We start from the raw sequence: 19,102 nt of genomic DNA, 5'->3' as shown, positions 1-19,102 counted from the left end.
CGAAACAAAGGATATCCGCATGATTGGGACTCAACCAATCCATGCCAATGATGACATCAAAGCTCTTTATGGATACCGGCATAAGATCGATAGGAAACGAATGGTCGTTTAGGGTAAGGGTACAACCTACGAACACCTCACTAGCACTGTCCTTCTCTCCGTTCGCCATCTCGACGGTAAATATTTTGGTTAAAGGTTTGGAATTATGTTTTAGGTTATGTTTGAATGCATGACTAATAAAGCTCCTCTCAGCACCCGAATCGAAAAGAATATTAGCATATGAGTTGTCGAGAAGGAACGTACCCGAAACAACAGTGGGATCAGCGACCGCTTCCTCCCGTCCCATGGCGAGGACCCTTCCGGTGTTATCAGCAGTAGACTTTTTGGGGTAGTTCCTTTTAAAGTGCCCAGCTTCACCACAGTTGTAACAGGCTTGACCGACACCTGTCCTAGAAGATTGATTGACTAATTGAGTTGGAGCCTTGCAGAATCGAACTGTGTGCCCCTTCTTACCACAATTAGTACAGGAAAGTTATCGACAAGGGACAGGATTGTGGTGATACTTGCACTTTTCACAGAGAGGGAGATTACCAGCATACCGGCTAGTAGGAGTTGGACCTGTGGATCCCATAACAGAAGCAGCAGCAACGGGGGTAGTAGCAACATGGACTGCTACTGTTTGCTGTCTTTTGGAGGATCCTTGTGAAGATTGACCCTTATTCTTCTTCCAGAATTTTCTTTTCTCACCACTGCTTTTAGTCGACTCAGGGGCAATGGTGGCTTCCTCGACATTATCACTGTGGTCGATTATGGCTTGGGCTAAAGTCTTAGCACCATCATATGTGTCCGGGCGAGTAGCTAAGACATGACCTTTTGTTGGATTGGTTAGCCCCCAAATAAACCTCTCAATCTTTTTGCTTTCAGGAGTGACCAAACCAGGACAGAGAAGGGCAAGATCATCGAATCGGGAAGTGTATGCAGCAATGTCGGAACCTTTCATCTTCAGGTTCCAGAGCTCATGCTCTAGCTTCTGCATTTCACCACGGGGACAGTATTCAGCAAGGAGGAGTTCTTTCATGGCGTTCCAGCCCATGGCATTGGCTACGGGTAGGGTCAAGGATTTGACTCGGCTATTCCACCAAGTCAAGGCTTTATTACTGAAGGTACAGACTGCAAATTTGACCTTATCGGACTCAGCACAGGCACAAATTTAGAAGATGGATTCGATTTTCTCGAACCATCGGGATAGGGAAATGACACCTCCAGTGCCATCAAAGGATGTTGGTTTTGCATTCATGAAATCCTTATAGGAACTTTGATATCCCTGATTGCTTTCTTGATCTTGAGTACCACCTCCTGAACCACCAGAACTACCGGTGTTCAATTGGGACATGGCAGCTGCCACCGCGGCGGTAACAGCTGTTTGGAATAACACGGGATCAATTTCAGGAGTAGGTGGTGGCGGAGGGTTGTTGGTCTTTGAGTTGGGTCTCTTTCTGGGAGGCATCTTGATCTAATAAGATCAAGAAAGAGAGGATGATAAGTCCTCTGAATTGAATCGAGAGATATGACAAATATTAATTCCAAGTAAGCGATAAAACGGAGAAGAGTTATCGAAGCAAGTAAACTATCGCTAATGGAATAATCTAGGATCTATACGTGAACAAGGATTTCTACAAAAGATTGATTCGAGAAATACTCCCATAGTATTTCATGATTCATTACGATACTGACTCGAGGTTTGTGGTATTAGGGTAAGTTTTAGGCATGCTGCATACCACAGTCACTCCCAAGCACATGTTGGCCGTGTCTCGAATGAATATAGTTGGCCAGGCTATATTGATCCTAGACACGACTACATAACTGCCCAGGTTTAACCGTAGTACACAACACCTATTTACTTATGTTTTGTTCTACTTGTAGTTACGGATCTCGACGGTTCGGTATACTTGTATACTTATGAAAATACTTATATTTTGAAGGATACTTGTAGTTCAGAGCACTTAGGCCCTTTATGTAACAGCCCGCAATCTCAGGTATTGTTAAAATTATGTTTTTGGAGTGTTTTAAGAGGGGACTCGGCGAGTTGGAGCCTAGAATCGCCGAGTAGGATCGCAGACCTAGTCGCGGGTTCGCGACTGGACTCGACGAGTCCGGATATGGACTCGACGAGTCTGCGCTGTTTAGCGAAAACCCTAACCGTTCAGGTTTGGGACGTATAAAAGGAACTTATTGGCCGTCATTGTTCATTTTAGCCTTCTGAGAGGAACCCTAAATCGATTGTGTGCATCTGGAGCAAGGTTAAAGGCCATTGGTGATTTTCAAGGAGTTGTTGTGCAAGGAAGAGAAGGGATTGGCTAAAGGAACAGCAAGGGAGTCACGTTCTGAGGATTGGGGACACAGAGAGTACATCATCCAGGTAAGAATTCGAGTATACTCTGCTATGTTGATGTGTTTATGGAATTAGGGTTTATGGAACCCTTTTGTGACTAGATTGAATGTTACCCTAGTCCCCCAAACGATTGTAACCCTGTATTGGGACCTTTGGAGGTCCAGAATGTCCCATGCCTGTGCATTTCGGGAATTGATGAAGGTTTTGGATTGGAATCCTTATGCCTTAGGTCAATATGTAAATTATAAGTCTTGGGGTGTATCATGAGCACCGAAATGAGGACCTTACGTGATGGATCAGTCTAGGAAGGCCAGACCTATGAATGGCCGGAGCAGTTCTGACCTTAGAAAGCAGTTTGAGCGGTTGCATGGCATGGACTCGCCGAGTCCGATGAACAGACTCGGCGAGTAGCTTGAAGATTAACTGGAACTCGTCGAGTTGTTCTTCAGACTCGGCGAGTTGAGTCGGGGTGGCCCCGCAATTCTTCCAGGAGTAACTCGTCGGGTCAAGGAGGATACTCGACGAGTAGAAGGGGAATCTTAGAGAATTGGAGGACGTCTAGACTCGCCGAGTCGCCATGGCACTCGCCGAGTCCGGTCAAGTTGACCGTTGACCGTTCACCAGAGTTGACCTATGTGTGACTTCTTAGGGCCAGTTAACTTAGAAGATAAAAGTGTTAATAAGAGATATATGATGTTATAGGGAGATTGTAGCTCGGCGGATCGAGTACGAGTGACTTCGGGATTTGTTAGCTTTCGACATTTATGAGGTGAGTCTTCTCACTATACTGTACCCGGAAGGGTTGACTGTGTGACCGGAAGGTCAGATATGATATGTGATATGTATGCTATATGTGGTAAGTTATTTGTTATATGTGCTATGCATGTCATGGGCCGGATGGCGATTATATTATGGGCCGGAAGGCAATATGTTGTGTGATGGACCGGAAGGTTGGCGTGGGTAGGGCCGGAAGGTTTACCCAGCAGTGACGGAAGTCCCCTGAGACACATGGACCGGAAGGTCAGGGCCTGGAAAGGCGTATGTGCGTAAGTGTATATTGGGGAACTCACTAAGCATTTATGCTTACAGTTGTTATGTATGTGTTTCAGGTACTAGCGAGGACCGTGGGAAGGCGCCGGCGTGATCTGTACACACTGAAGGATGTTTTTATGATCTTGGGATTTAGACAATTTGTATTTGACATGACACTTAAATTATTTACGCCTTGTCTTGAATGAAAGTACTTTATTTTTAAAATGAAAAATTTGTTTGAAAATTTGCGTTGTTACAATTGGTATCAGAGCCTAGGTTTGAGGGATTCGGGTGCACCTTCGGGCGTAACTGAACTCAAACCGAGGATTTGAGGAAAACTTTTACAAATAAAGGCATAAAATTTTATGAATGATTTTGTGGTAAACAAGAAAGAAGCAGTGTGTACGATCAGTCAGCGCCCGAACGGTAAAGAGCCCCAAAATACCTTACAATATTATATGATATGAATTGTTATGCATGCTAGAAGACTAGGTATTCATGATAGGACTAGAGTGGCCTGAATTGTGATACCTTAGTCTAGGGAAGTTTGCCGATATGAGATGCTTTGCTAGTGTACGAGTAGATAGTGCATAACAGAAGTAGAGTACTCACTATCCGGGGTTTGGGGAGGAAGACTTGGGATGAATGCTGATGCGGTGTGGTCGGTAGTATTGGGCCCGTACTACCGAAGACACCGGGTCAGTGGGAAACCCAAGTAAGAATCCCTGGATATCGGAGACTGAGTACGGTTGCGTTATCGAGTGCGATTATACTCGATGGAGTCTCTGATAGTTCTATGTTGTATTTCAGAGACATCATGGTTAGACCACGCCACGGAGCGAGTTCGAGCGGTGTGAGTGACGAGGAGATTCGTCAGATGATTCACGAGGAGGTAGCTGCGGCAATCCGGGCTGAGATCCCGGAGATGTTTGGGTCTATTAAGACCACCCTGATGGAGACGTTTGAGGAGCGGTACGCCGCATTGACTGAAGCTGCAGCCGCTGCAGCTACCGCAGCTGTGGCCGCTGCCAGGCCACAGGGGGGTGACTCGTTGCTGTTCCGGGAGTTCAGCAACACGAAGCCACCTGAGTTCGATGGGACGCAGGATCCGATTGTTGCGATGAGGTGGATCGCAGATATAGAGGGGTGCTTCTACACTTGTTCATGCCCGGAGCACCTGAGGGTACGGTTCGCTTTGAACCAGCTCCGTCTGGGAGCGAAGGATTGGTGGAAGTTCGTGATGGCGAACTTCACTTTGGCAGAGATTACAGCAGTGACATGGGAGGGGTTTACTGTTATGTTCAGGGACGAGTACGTTCCCCCGGTGGAGAGGGAACGATTGGTTCATAAGTTCTTAACCCTTAAGCATGGTACTGATTCTGTTGCGGTGATCACGCGGAAGTTTCATGAGAGGGCGATGTTCTGCCCCGATCTGGTGTCCACTGATCAGGCTCGGATGAGCCGGTACTTGGGTGTGTTGAGGAGGGATATCTGGGAGTTTGTGTCAAACTCCACCTACCATACTTTTGCTGAGCTTCAGGCGAATGCCAGGAAGCGCGAGATCGAGTTGGAGACCCAGGCCAGGGAGGAGGCCGAGTCTCAGCGGGTGGACCGGCGACCGACTCAGTCCCAGCCGACAGCCAAGTGGATAAAGTCCGCCGATTCGAGGACAGGAGGTTCGAAGGGCCGCACTTGCGGAAAGTGCGGCAAGGGTCATGATGGGGCATGTCGATCTGGTGCTTGCTACAAGTGTGGCAAGGAGGGGCACATGGCTGTAATCATTTGCGCTTGAAACGCTTCGGTTTGGAATTGAGCGTTCTCTTGCATCTTGTCCAGCCTACGGATGTCAGAAGTGTGAACCTGCACTTCCACGTTGATATCCCGGAGTCGACTAGCTTGTACTCCAGACTGATAGGACTGATTGGCTAACTTACCCACCATTACCGGGAGTGCTCGATCATCCGAACCTCCGCCGCGGACATCATAGAAGTCCCGGCACATGCCGTAGGGAGGGCGTAGGTTTTGCTATTGGCTCCAATGGTGGAGGTGACTTCCCCAGACGGGAGTCGGTCCTTGAAAGTTCCTTACGAAGACGGGAGGTTGAATGGGTGGTGGATCGATAACTTCCGGCTCTGAGTCGGTACCGGAGTCATCACCCACTTCTATGGGTTCCTCGTCCTCTTCGGGATCATCTTCGATCCATCCTCCGTTGCCTTGGTTGGGAAAGTAGGGGTCGCCAGGGTGGTGAAATCCAGCCATTTGACTGTACGAGAAATAGGGTTTATAAGAATTGAATAAAGTCGGAACATGCAAAACATGTAAGTTAAACTAGTTTAGATAGCAAATACTCCTATAGTATTCAATTTCTTGTGTTTGATTCTTGTAATGCTTTGGTAAGTTTTGACTTGTTGCTTACTACGATCATTCCTCGATATACGTTGGTCCAATCTTGGGCAAATATAGTTGATCATGCTATATTTGTCCAAAATCTGATTACATATATCGAGTCTCAATCGTATTGTCAACTTGTCTAAATACTTGTATAGTTGTATAACATGAAAATAGTTTGTGGTATGCATGTAATTGCACTTAAATGAACTATCAATTTAAGTTGAACGAAATGTTGTTTAAGTGTAAAAAGAAAATTTGTTTTGTCAGAGAGTATTAGTCCCTTAAGCATTTATAGTTTGTATATCTTATGTGGTTTGATATACTTAGTTCAGTATAAACATTGCTCTGATACCAATCTGTCACACCCCCAAACCTGAACGGCGGAAACGTTCGAGGGCGGATGACTTCATGTGGTAACGTAACAAATGAATACATAGTAAAGAAAGCAATACAACCATCATATATATAATTGAAAGTTTACATTTGTCAAAAGTTACATGTTCAAAACCCAATTACAATATGATGTCAAAATATGAGATTAAACTGGCGCCGCAGCATCCCTTCATCAAAAGCGAAATGAATACCTGAAATTACTGATTTCCTGGGACATACAAGAAATTTTGAAAGAGTAGATCAGCATTTAAGCTGGTGAATTTCATAAATATTTAAGTGACAATGTTTGAATGAAATGAAATGTTTTATCTTTGTTTGCTTGTGTTTAGAAAATCCTATATTTTCTACTAGTATAAAAGTAGCCTTCACTCAAGACCAATGTTTGTTTCCAAAATGTATGTAAATGTAAAATAGACAATGAGTTTGAAAACCTTGTAAATCAATGCATTTTTAATACCCCTTGTGAGTTTTATAACCATACTATTGACTCTGAATGCCTATACACAACGTTCTTCAGGCGTTGGAATGTTATGACGTTTGTCACCCCAAACGGTGGACTGCAGCTAACAGTCAGGGCGCGGGTTGTCAAGCCCGTATAGATCTATACACAAACACCATGCTCCCCCTCCAAGTGATTCTGGTATATAATACAGGACTTGAAATGTGTACTCGAACGTACATGAAGTTAGTGTCTCACAAAACCGTGGTATAAAAACAGATCTACTTGTTAAAATGTTACGTTTGTTCTTGTATACGAAAGTAAACTTCTTGAAATATATGTTTCTAGTACATAAGAGTTAGAAATCTGTTCGTAGACTATACCTATTACAGTTTTCGAAAAGTGTGACTTGTTTGTTTAGAAATACCTAGAAAAAGAATCACTTGTTTATGAAAGCATAGATTTTTGGTGTAGAGTCTAAGATAGAAAAGAAAAATCTAAGAACAGTTTAGTTTTATACAGGCATTACGACAACTTTATATTTTAAAAGATCGAATGCTATTGTAACATATGTTATATATATATATATATATATATATATATATATATATATATATATATATATATATATATATATATATATATATATATATATATAAAAAGTTCCTTAAAGGTTTACTTGTAATCCCCCCCCCCTTGAAAGCATATAAAAGTATTTGGAATAATTAAAACGGTTGATTAAGGGGTATGAAACTCACTTGAAAGTTTTGGAGATAGCGAGATGGAAAACCGGGCAGAGTTTCGTCTCCGGAAACGGATTTTCCTCGGGATTCTCGGGAATCTCGGGAGTAAAATCGACCTTCGGGACTTGAGCCAAAAAGACCAGAGCTTCGGGTTTGAACGGACACGGAAAACGAGGCAAAGTTGAGAGAGAGAAGAGAAATGAGCCCTTTCTTTGGAAACCCTCGCATCCTATTCATAGTAAGGCTGGTCTGCCTCGGTACGCGGGGCGTACGCTCGTACGCAGCGCGTACGCGTACGTCATGCATGACCGAAGCCTCGACTGCCTCGGTTCGGATGGGACGGGTTGCTGGGTACGCGGGTCGGATGGGACGGCGGATCGGATGGGACGGCGGGTCGGACGGGTCGGGGCTTCGGACGGGTCAGACGGGTCGGTTTCTTCGGATAGCGCGACGTGGACGATCAGTGGCCAATCCTCTTGGTTACGCGGGGCGTACAGGGGTACGCAGCGCGTACATCGGATGAGGACTCTGACTCCCCTTCGGATAATATCCGAACTTTGAATAAAATAAATAATTAATTTATTTAATAAACTTCAAAAATTCATATCTTCTTCATACGAACTCCGTTTTCGATCATCTTTATATCCTCGCGTAGGTGAGACTACGCTCTACAACTTTCGTTTAGACTCCGTCGGCAAATTCCGAAATTATTTTTTTATTATTTATTAAAAATCCATCGTGTTTAAGGAATTTCTTTGAAAATTCATAACTTCTTTATCTGATGTCGGTTTTTGCCAGACTTTTTACCGCTGGAATACCGTTGTCGAGACCCTCGATTCTCGTTTAGGTCATTCCGGCCAAAAGTCGCTCGATCTCCGATTCGAGTTTTTAGCTGTCTGTTGCTAAGCCGAACTTGGAAAAATCATAACTTCGCTATATGAAGTCGGATTTGGGCGTTCTTTTCACGTACGATCATGGTTCAAAGACATTTAATCATAGAAGGAAATTAAATAGAACTTATTTGTACATTTTATTATGAAAGTAAATTTTTATTATTCAGAAGTGGTTACAATACTTGACCCATTTTGGTCGTTACAAAGAGTTGAAATATCGGGTTGTCACATCATCCCCCTGTTAGAGAGAATTTCGTCCCGAAATTTAAAGTAGTAAAGATACTAGTGAACATGAAAGAGATGAGGGTACTTTTGTTTCATCTGATCTTCGCGTTCCCATGTGAATTCGGGTCCCCGCTTGGCGTTCCAGCGAACCTTCACGATGGGTATGCGACTTTGTTTTGTTTGTTTGACCTCTCGGTCCATGATTTCTACTGGTTCTTCCACAAAGTTGAGGCTCTCGTTGATCTCGATCTCGTCGAGTGGAATAACAAGAGTCTCGTCGGACAGACACTTTTTCAAGTTTGAGACGTGGAAGGTTGGATGGATGTTACTAAGTTCGCGCGGTAGGTTAAGCTTGTAAGCCACAAGGCCGATTCTGGCAAGAATCTCGAAAGGCCCTATGTATCTTGGATTTAGTTTCCCACGCTTTCCAAATCGTATTAAACCCTTCCACGGTGAGACCTTTAATAAGACATGGTCTGCTACCTGGAATTCCAAAGGTTTCCTCCTTTGGTCAGCGTAGCTTTTCTGTCGGTCTCTTGAGGCTTTCAATCGTTCACGAATCTGAACGATCTTCTCTGTTGTTTCACGTATGATCTCCGGACCTGTGAGAGTGCTTTCAGGAACTCTTCCTCTAGCTAACTGGGTATCGCCAACTTCAGTCCAGCACAGAGGGGATCTGCACTTTCGACCATAGAGGGCTTCAAACGGAGCAGCCTTTATGCTTGTATGATAACTATTGTTGTATGAAATTTCGACAAGGGGTAAATGAATATCCCATGCCTTTCCAAAGTCAATCACGCAGGCTCTCAGCATGTCTTCTAAAGTTTGTATTGTTCTCTCACTTTGTCCGTCTGTCTGTGGGTGGTAGGCTGTACTCATGTCTAGCCTAGTTCCCAGGGAACTTTGTAGTGACTGCCAGAATCTTGAAGTGAATCTACTATCTCGATCGGAGATAATGGATATCGGAACACCATGCAGTCGCACTACTTCCCTTAAGTAAGTTCTTGTAAGCTTCTCCATTTTGTCAGTTTCCTTGATGGGTAGGAAATGTGCGGATTTGGTCAATCTGTCGACAATGACCCATATGGTATCGAGTCCACTTGTCGTCTTGGGTAACTTGGTTATGAAGTCCATAGTAATCCGCTCCCATTTCCATTCCGGTATCTCTGGTTGTTGTAGTAGTCCTGACGGTTTCTGATACTCGACCTTAACCTTAGCGCAAGTAAGACATTTACTCACGAAGGTAGCAATTTCTGCTTTCATGTTAGGCCACCAGTACAGTTTCTTAAGATCCAGATACATTTTATCTGAACCCGGGTGAACGGAATATCTTGAGTTGTGAGCCTCGTTCATGACTACGTTTCTGAAACCACCATGATTTGGGGTCCAGATTCGGTCCATGAGATAGTAGGCTCCGCCACCCTTGACTTCTAAATTCTTCTCCATTCCTCGCAGGGATTCACCCGCCACATTTCCAGGTTGCAAGGCTTCCATTTGTGCTTCCTTAATTTGTGTGGATAAGTGGGAATGGATAATCATGGTCAGAGATTTGACCCTCCGACCAGTGTATTCCTTTCGACTCAGGGCGTCGGCTACTACGTTGGCCTTGCCAGGATGATAACGAATTTCGCATTCGTAGTCATTCAGTAACTCAACCCATCGTCGTTGTCGCATGTTGAGTTCCTTCTGATCGAAAATGTGTTGAAGGATCTTGTGATCGGTGAATATAGTACTCTCTGTTCCGTATAAATAGTGCCTCCAGATCTTCAGAGCAAATACCACTGCTCCTAACTCGAGGTCGTGTGTCGTATAGTTCACTTCGTGTGTCTTAAGCTGTCGGGAGGCATAAGCGATAACCTTCCCTCTCTGCATAAGAACACAACCAAGTCCTTGATTTGAAGCATCGCAATACACTACGAAGTCTTCTATCCCTTTGGGGAGGGATAGTATCGGTGCGGTGCACAAGGCCTGCTTTAGTGTCTGGAATGCCTTCTCTTGTTTCGCTTCCCAGTCAAAGGCCACACCTTTCTGGGTTAATGAAGTAAGAGGTTTCGCAATGCTCGAAAAGTTCTTTATGAATCTGCGATAGTAGCCAGCTAGACCTAGAAATTGACGAATTTCTGTAGGTGTCTTTGGTGCCGACCAGTTCTCAATAGCCTTAATTTTGGAGGGGTCCACGTGTATACCTTTCTCGCTAACAACGTGACCTAAAAATTCGACTCTTCGAATCCAAAATTTGCATTTAGAGAACTTCGCATAGAGTTTCTCCGTTCGTAGTGTTTCTAGGACTTTTCGTAGGTGTTGACTATGCTCTTCCTCACTTCGAGAGTAGATAAGTATATCATCGATAAAGACGATGACGAACTGATCCAAGTAAGGGCGGCATACCCTATTCATTAGGTCCATAAATACTGCTGGTGCATTGGTTAATCCGAACGGCATCACCACGAATTCATAGTGTCCATAACGAGTTCGGAAAGCTGTCTTTGGAATGTCCCCCTCTAGAACTCGTAATTGGTGATATCCGGATCGCAGGTCTATTTTAGAGAAGTAGTTCGCCCCTTGAAGTTGATCGAATAGGTCGTCAATACGGGGTAGAGGATAGCGGTTCTTGACAGTAAGTTTGTTCAGCTCTCTGTAGTCGATGCACATACGGAACGATCCGTCTTTCTTCTTTACAAACAAGACCGGTGCTCCCCAAGGTGAGAAACTTGGTCTTATGAATCCTTTGTAAAGGAGTTCATTAAGTTGAATGGAAAGTTCCTGCATCTCTGCTGGTGCAAGACGATAAGGCGACTTTGCTACTGGGGTAGCTCCTGGAATTAAGTCGATTCTGAACTCGACTTGGCGTTGCGGTGGTAATCCTGGTAGTTCTTCTGGAAAGATATCGGGAAAGTCGCGTACTACCGAGATGCTCTTGATGTCCTTCAGTTCTTGACTTGTATCGACGATGTGCGCTAGGAATGCTCGACAATCCTTCCGCAAGCACTTTCGAGCTTGGATGCACGAAATGATGCGAAGGTTTGCACTAGATTTGTCGCCGTAGATAACTAATGTTTCGTTGTTAGGGAGGTTAAGACGGACTGCTTTCTCAAAGCACATGATGTCGGCGAAGAAGACTCAACCAATCCATGCCGACTATGACGTCGAAACTTTTAATTTGAACCGGCATGAGATTGATTGGGAAAGAATGGCCGTCTAATGTTAACGTACAGCCCATGTATATGCAATTTGTGTTTTCGGTTTTTCCATTGGCCATCTCTACAGTGAATGATTTTTCTAACTTGCTAGGTTTAGGTTTAAGTAAATGAATAAAGTTTTGACTCACGAAGCTTCTCTCCGCTCCACTATCGAATAATATGCATGCATATGAATTATCGAGAAGGAACGTACCAGCAACCATAGTTGGGTCAGCTACAGCTTCGTCGTGGCCTATTGCCAAAACTCGTCCCACACCTCCGGTGCCTGCTGCCTTAGGACAGTTTCTCTTGTAGTGGCCCACCTCGCCACAACCGTAGCAAGTCTGCCCTACACCCGCACCGGGAACTTGAGTGATCGGCTTTGCGGGTTCCTTGCAGAAACGGGCTGTGTGTCCTTTCCTGCTGCAGTTGGCGCACTGCATATCTCGACAAGGTCCATGGTGGTGGTAATTGCATTTGGTGCATTTTGGGAGGTTGCCTATATAAGGCTTTGTTGGGTAGGTATTTGTAGGGGCTGTAGCAGGTACAATGGCAGCATTTACTGACACCAGTTGTTTCTTTGCGGATTCTTGGGAAGACCCACCCTTCCCTTTAATCCATGCTCTCTTCCTGCCATTGTTGTTGTTGTTGTTGTTGTTGTTGTTGTTGTTGTAGTTGTTGTTGTTGTTGTTGTTGTTGTCGTAGTTGTTGTTGTTGTTGTTTCCTTTCTGTGGTGCTGGTGCAGAAGTGGTTGAGTTCTGATGACCTCCGTAGTCGATCAGAGATTGTGCCAGTTCCTTAGCACTTTCAAAGGTGTCAGGTTTAGAAGCTAACACGCTTGATCGCATTTGGGGCGTCAGTCCCCAGATGTACCTTTCTATTTTCTTGCTCTCGGGAGTAATCATATCTGGACAAAGGATTGCCAGTTCGCAGAATCTGTTGGTATAAGTAGCGATGTCGGTACCCACTATTCCGAGAGTCCATAGCTCGTGTTCAAGCTTTTGAATCTCTCCCCGTGGGCAATATTCTCTCATCATCATGGCCTTCAAGCTCTCCCAGCTTATGGAGTTTGCCACGATTAGGGTAAGTACTTTAACGTGGCCGTTCCACCAAGTTAAAGCTTTATCGAGAAGGGTGAAGGTTGCAAATTTGACTTTGCTGTGCTCGGGACAGGAGCATATTTCAAAGACTGCCTCCGTCCTTTCAATCCACTGCCTCAGGGCCATCACACCACCAGTACCATAAAACATCCGGGGCTTAGCATTAGTGAAGTCCTTATAGGTGGATTCTCGAGGTGGTCCATGACTCTCGCCATGGTTGGATGGGTGTGTGCCAGATCCCGAGCCATTAGCACTTGAGTTATTGATCTGTGACATGGCAGCGGCCACCGCTGCAGTGACTGCTGCTTGAAACATTACAGCATCAAATTGGGGTGGTGGAGGTGGTGGTGATATAGGTGCTTCCTCACCGTTGTTTCGCCTTGGATTCCTACGCGGAGGCATCCTTCAACTATAGATTGAAAAGACAAGGATAAGAATTTCATAGAATGGAAAATGTATGTGTCTCATGAACTAAATCGCTATAGTTCAACAACAGATGATAGTATGAGTCTTAAAATAGAAGAATGAAAGTTATTTGTAAGACTGAAGGTATGAAACAAGTATTTGGGTTCACAAAGACCATTCAAGGTTCGAACGAAATACTCAACATAGTAGTAATAGTGCCACTTATATTAATATAAAAGTTGTTACAACGATCATGAAAATTTGACTCCTATAAGGGTCTCCGATTACAAAGTTCGAGAAATTTAAAGACTTTTAGCCGAGGTCCTAAGCTATAACAAAATTTGAGTCCTTGACAAGCACTACTTGCGTCGAAGGTTGCGCTTGGAGCTTGACTCCGTATCTGATTGCTTTGACTCCATTAGACGCCTATCGAAAGCGGCTTGTTGTTCCCTTAGTTCGGCGAGGGCTGCAATCATTTGCGCTTGAAACGCTTTGGTTTGGAATTGAGCGTTGTCTTGCATCTTGTCCAGCCTACGGATGTCAGAAGTGTGAACCTGCACTTCCACGTTGATATCCCGGAGTCGACTAGCTTGTACTCCAGACTGATAGGACTGATTGGCTAACTTACCCACCATTACCGGGAGTGCTCGATCAGCCGAACCTCCGCCGCGGACATCATAGAAGTCCCGGCACATGCCGTAGGGAGGGCGTAGGTTTTGCTGTTGGCTGCAATGGTGGAGGTGACTTCCCCAGACGGGAGTCGGTCCTTGAAAGTTCCTTACGAAGACGGGAGGTTGAATGGGTGGTGGATCGATAACTTCCGGCTCTGAGTCGGTACCAGAGTCATCACCCACTTCTATGGGTTCCTCGTCCTCTTCGGGATCATCTTCGATCCATCCTCTGTTGCCTTGGTTGGGAAAGTAGGGGTCGCCAGGGTGGTGAAATCCAGCCATTTGACTGTACGAGAAATAGGGTTTATAAGAATTGAATAAAGTCGGAACATGCAAAACATGTAAGTTAAACTAGTTTAGATATCAAATACTCCTATAGTATTCAATTTCTTGTGTTTGATTCTTGTAATGCTTTGGTAAGTTTTGACTTGTTGCTTACTACGATCATTCCTCGATATACGTTGGTCCAATCTTGGGCAAATATAGTTGATCATGCTATATTTGTCCAAAATCTGATTACATATATCGAGTCTCAATCGTAGTGTCAACTTGTCTAAATACTTGTATAGTTGTATAACATGAAAATAGTTTGTGGTATGCATGTAATTGCACTTAAATGAACTATCAATTTAAGTTGAACGAAATGCTGTTTAAGTGTAAAAAGAAAATTTGTTTTGTCAGAGAGTATTAGTCCCTTAAGCATTTATAGTTTGTATATCTTATGTGGTTTGATATACTTAGTTCACTATAAACATTGCTCTGATACCAATCTGTCACACCCCCAAACCTGAACGGCGGAAACGTTCGGGGGCGGATGACTTCATGTGGTAACGTAACAAATGAATACATAGTAAAGAAAGCAATACAACCATCATATATATAATTGAAAGTTTACATTTGTCAAAAGTTACATGTTCAAAACCCAATTACAATATGATGTCAAAATATGAGATTAAACTGGCGCCACAGCATCCCTTCATCAAAAGCGAAATGAATACCTGAAATTATTGATTTCCTGGGACATACAAGAAATTTTGAAAGAGTAGATCAGCATTTAAGCTGGTGAATTTCATAAGTATTTAAGTGACAATGTTTGAATGAAATGAAATGTTTTATCTTTGTTTGCTTGTGTTTAGAAAATCCTATATTTTCTACTAGTATAAAAGTAGCCTTCACTCAAGACCAATGTTTGTTTCCAAAATGTATGTAAATGTAAAATAGACAATGAGTTTGAAAACCTAGTAAATCAATGCATTTTTAATACCCCTTGTGAGTTTTATAACCATACTATTGACTCTGAATGCCTATACACAACGTTCTTCAGGCGTTGGAATGTTATGACGTTTGTCACCCCAAACGGTGGACTGCAGCTAACAGTCAGGGCGCGGGTTGTCAAGCCCGTATAGATCTATACACAAACACCATGCTCCCCCTCCAAGGGATTCTGGTATATAATACAGGACTTGAAATGTGTACTCGAACGTACATGAAGTTAGTGTCTCACAAAACCGTGGTATAAAAACAGATCTACTTGTTAAAATGTTACGTTTGTTCTTGTATACGAAAGTAAACTTCTTGAAATATATGTTTCCAGTACATAAGAGTTAGAAATCTGTTCGTAGACTATACCTATTATAGTTTTTGAAAAGTGTGTCTTGTTTGTTTAGAAATACCTAGAAAAAGAATCACTTGTTTATGAAAGCATAGATTTTTGGTGTAGAGTCTAAGATAGAAAAGAATAATCTAAGAACAGTTTAGTTTTATACAGGCATTACAACAACTTTATATTTTAAAAGATCGAATGCTATTGTAACATATGTTATATATATATATATATATATATATATATATATATATATATATATATATATATATATATATAAAAGTTCCTTAAAGGTTTACTTGTAATCCCCCCCCCCCTTGAAAGCATATAAAAGTATTTGGAATAATTAAAACGGTTGATTAAGGGGTATGAAACTCACTTGAAAGTTTTGGAGATAGCGAGATGGAAAACCGGGCAGAGTTTCGTCTCGGGAAACGGATTTTCCTCGGGATTCTCGGGAATCTCGGGAGTAAAATCAACCTTCGGGACTTGAGCCAAAAAGACCAGAGCTTCGGGTTTGAACGGACACAGAAAACGAGGCAAAGTTGAGAGAGAGAAGAGAAATGAGCCCTTTCTTTGGAAACCCTCGCATCCTATTTATAGTAAGGCTGGTCTGCCTCGGTACGCGGGGCGTACGCTCGTACGCAGCGCGTACGCGTACGTCATGCATGACCGAAGCCTCGACTGCCTCGGTTCGGATGGGACGGGTTGCTGGGTACGCGGGTCGGATGGGACGGCAGATCGGATGGGACGGTGGGTCGGGGCTTCGGACGGGTTGGTTTCTTCGAATAGCGCGACGTGGACGATTAGAGGCCAATCCTCTCGGTTACGCGGGGCGTACAGGGGTACGCAGCGCGTACATCGGATGAGGACTCTGACTCCCCTTCGGATAATATCCGAACTTTGAATAAAATAAATAATTAATTTATTTAATAAACTTCAAAAATTCATATCTTCTTCATACGAACTCCGTTTTCGATGGTCTTCATATCCTCGCGTAGGTGAGACTACGCTCTACAACTTTCATTTAGACTCTGTCGGCAAATTCCGAAATTATTTTTTTATTATTTATTAAAAATGCATCGTGTTTAAGGAATTTCTTTGAAAATTCATAACTTCTTTATCTGATGTCGGTTTTTGCCAGACTTTTTACCGCTGGAATACCATTGTCGAGACCCTCGATTCTTGTTTAGGTCATTTCGGCCAAAAGTCGCTCGATCTCCGATTCGAGTTTTTAGCTGTCTGTTGCTAAGCCGAACTTGGAAAAATCATAACTTCGCTATATGAAGTCGGATTTGGGCGTTCTTTTCACGTACGATCATGGTTCAAAGACATTTAATCATAGAAGGAAATTAAATAGAACTTATTTGTACATTTTATTATGAAAGTAAATTTTTATTATTCAGAAGTGGTTACAATACTTGACCCATTTTGGTCGTTACAAAGAGTTGAAATATCGGGTTGTCACAGGTTGTGCGAAGCCCCGGTATTAGCTCTCCCGGAAGGGATGGAAGATTTTGTAGTATATTGTGACGCATCGACTTCGGGACTGGGTGCACGCATATGCGTCGAGGCAGCTGAAGCCTCATGAGGCAAGATATCCCACGCATGATTTAGAGTTGGGGGCGGTAGTGTTCGCTCTCAAGATTTGGCGTCACTACCTGTATGGGGTTCGATGTGCGATATACACGAACCATAAGAGCTTGAAGTATTTGATGGATCAGCCCAACCTAAATATGTGTCAGAGGAGGTGGTTGGATGTGGTCAAGGATTATGATTGTGAGATCCTGTACCACCCAGGCAAGGCTAATGTGGTAGCCGATGCATTGAGCCGCAGGGCGGAGAGCACTCCATTGCGAGATGTATGTTTGAGACTGACTGTGATGACTCCAGTATTGGATGCTATTCGTGGGGCACAGGCCGAGGCTGTGAGACCAGAGATGCAGAAGAAAGAGCGGGTTGTTGGGTTAATTTCAGAGTTCGTTAAGGATGGACGAGGGCTTCTGACGTTTCAGGGTCGGATTTGTGTACCATTCGTGGGCGGTACGCATATTACTTTGATGGAAGAGGCTCATAGATCGAAATTCTCAATCCATCCCGGTGCTACGAAGATGTATTTGGATTTGAGGAAAGAGTATTGGTGGCCCTGTATGAAGAGGGACATCGCATGGTTCGTTGAAAGGTGTTTGACCTGCCGTAGGGTTAAGGCCGAGCACCAGAGACCGCATGGTAAGTTGCAGCCATTGGAAGTTCCCGAGTGGAAGTGGGAACAGATCACTATGGATTTCATCACCAAATTACCGAGGACTGCCAGAGGAGTCGATGCCATTTGGGTGATTGTGGATAGGTTGACGAAGAGTGCACACTTCCTTGCCATCAGTGAGAGTTCTTCAGCGGAGAAGTTGGCGGAGATATATGTGAGAGAAGTGGTATCTCGGCATGGGGTGCCGATCTCGATTGTTTCAGACCGTGATGTGCGCTTCACTTCCAGGTTCTTGAAGAAATTCCATGAGGAGCTGGGTTCTAAATTGCATTTTAGTACCGCATACCATCCCCAGACAGACGGTCAGAGCGAGCGGACGATTCAGACATTGGAGCACATGCTTCGAGCGTGTGTGTTAGACTTTGGGGGTAGCTGGGATGCGTATTTACCCTTGGCAGAGTTTTCCTACAACAACAGCCATCATTCGAGCATTTGTATGCCACCTTTTAAGCTGTTGTATGGTAGGAGGTGTCGGACCCCCATTTGCTGGGGAGAAGTGGGACAGAGAGTGATGGGCAGCACAGAGATCGTGCTCCAGACGACAGAGCAGATTCAGCAAGTTAGACAGAGGTTATTGACCGCCCAGAGCCGACAGAAGAGTTATGCAGACAGGCGCCGATCCGAGCTTGAGTTTCAAGTCGGCGACTTCGTTCTCCTGAAGGTCTCTCCTTGGAAAGGGGTGATTCGATTCAGGAAGAGGGGCAAGTTGGGGCCCCGGTATATTGGGCCATTTCGTGTGATTGCAAGGATAGGCCGGGTAGCCTATCGTTTGGAGTTGCCAGCGGAGTTGGGGCAAATCCACGACACTTTTCATGTGTCGCAATTGAGGAAGTGCATAACCGACGAGTCGGCAGTGGTTCCATTAGAGGATATTCAGGTGGATGCGAGCCTAAATTATGCTGAGAGACCAGTGGCCATCAGGGATCGGAAGATCAAGGTTCTGAGGAACAAGGAGGTACCTCTGGTGTTGGTTCAGTGGCAACACCGGAAGGGATCGGAAATGACTTGGGAGCCGGAACGTGAGATGCGGGAGCAGCATCCGGAACTATTTCCAGAGTGAGACTTCGAGGGCAAAGTCTAATCCTAGTGGGGGAGAATTGTAACAGCCTGGAATCTCAGGTATTGTTGAAATTATGTTTTTGGAGTGTTTTAAGAGGGGACTCGGCGAGTTGGAGCCTAGACTCGCCGAGTAGGATCGCAGACCTGGTCGCGGGTTCGCGACTGGACTCGACGAGTCCGGATATGGACTCGGCGAGTCTGCGCTGTTTAGCGAAAACCCTAACCGTTCAGGTTTGGGACGTATAAAAGGGACTTATTGGCCGTCATTGTTCATTTTAGCCTTCTGAGAGGAACCCTAAATCGATTGTGTGCAT

Source organism: Lactuca sativa, chromosome 5 (assembly GCF_002870075.4).
Source record: "Lactuca sativa cultivar Salinas chromosome 5, Lsat_Salinas_v11, whole genome shotgun sequence".
Taxonomy (NCBI): domain Eukaryota; kingdom Viridiplantae; phylum Streptophyta; class Magnoliopsida; order Asterales; family Asteraceae; genus Lactuca; species Lactuca sativa.
The sequence above is the reverse complement of the archived record's forward strand: the minus strand, read 5'-3'. Positions refer to the sequence as shown.